We start from the raw sequence: 1,510 nt of genomic DNA on the forward strand, positions 1-1,510 counted from the left end.
AGAAATACATATGTGAAATGGCACAGAGGCCACAGAAGGAACTATATAGCTGGGCAAAACTTAAGCACACAGAGCAGTTTACTTGACTTCCTCAAATAATTGTGTGGTGTTTTTTTTAAAAAAAGGCATTAATCCAGCAAATGGCCAACAGTGATTTCAAATCTAGCAGATCCAATATTCTAGCCGAGTAATATTATTAAATAACATAGTATATATGGTGCAAATTAAAAGTGAAGTTCCGCTTCCCTTCAAACCATTATTGAAGGCAAACAGCTATAAGGCAGTGTAGAAATCGTAAATTAATAGAACGGAAGATGTAGTGTAAATAAGTATCAATAATAATAACTGCAACAGACGTTGCAGGAAATAGCGAAACCCACTTCACTCTACTAAAATGAAGTAGAATTCAGCAGTGTTCTGTTCCGCAGTGATGGAGATCAAGGAACAAAACCACCATCACTGCAACATTCCCATGCAATACATTGACCAAGAAGATTTTACTCACAAAGAGGACTGGTGGGCTTTGAAAAAATGGCGGACGAGGTGGACCAGCAACAAACCACAAATACTGTAGAAGAGCCCTTGGATCTCATCAGACTCAGTCTTGATGAACGAATTTATGTAAAAATAAGAAATGACTGAGAACTTTGAGGCAGATTACATGCTTATGACCAGCACTTAAAATATGATTTTGGGTGATTTTGAGGAGACTGTGACAACAATAGAAATTGATGAAGAAACCTATGAAGAGATTTATAAATCTACTGAAAGGAATATTCCGATGCTGTTTGTCCGAGGAGATAGAGTTGTTCTTGTAGCTCCTCCACTGAGGGTTGGCTGAAACCATGAAAAAAATGGTCATCATTTAGAAAATGTTGGACCTCTGGACACTGTCTTCTGATACCCTTAAACATTAAGATTCTGCCCTTAATTCTGAAAGACCATCCAAACCATATTGTTGTGAAGGCGTAAGATCATTTGGCATATAAGTTGATATAAGGGTTTTTTTCCGAAATAACTTAAGTGCAGGTGTCTTTATGTTTCAAATCAGTGGATATAACAATTTTAGTTGCGCTTGTGGCCGCTGATCTTTTTAAAGGAATAAATCTGTTTGGGTTTTTTAGAAATTTACAAAAACACACAAAAAACACACAAAAAACAAAGCAAAGAGGAGTGGTATTTCTTCTGCCCGAGGAAGAAAGGTGCATTCTATTCCACCATTACTTACCATGCTGTAAATGGGGCTCGTGGGAATGATATACTGATATCACTCTCTGTTTGCAGCAACCAATCTTCATTTCTTTTAAAGATGGTAAAGGGGGGCAGGGAATAACTATCTGATGTAGATTAAAATCTACTTTGTGCCAATAACGTTCTTTGGGAATTGTTAATCGGTGATAATATGACTCTATAAAAGCTAGCAAGATGCAATCATTAGAAAGATTTGCTGTTCTTTCATAATGTGGCATTTAGAAAGGTACAACTTATTTCAGTTCCAGTTCTCCCCCCC

The 1,510-nt window shown here is 37.0% G+C and overlaps 1 pseudogene across 1 annotated transcript; it reads left to right on the plus strand.

The window, feature by feature from the left end:
* Nucleotides 1-522: 522 nt before the first annotated feature.
* On the plus strand, nucleotides 523-1,127 carry LOC310828557 (U6 snRNA-associated Sm-like protein LSm3 pseudogene; annotated as a pseudogene). Its single transcript has one exon. The product of its transcript is annotated as a U6 snRNA-associated Sm-like protein LSm3 pseudogene (transcript).
* The last annotated feature ends 383 nt before the right edge of the window (nucleotides 1,128-1,510 follow it).

This window comes from Podarcis gaigeae, assembly GCF_964106915.1.
Source record: "Podarcis gaigeae genome assembly, chromosome: 12".
NCBI lineage: Eukaryota > Metazoa > Chordata > Lepidosauria > Squamata > Lacertidae > Podarcis > Podarcis gaigeae.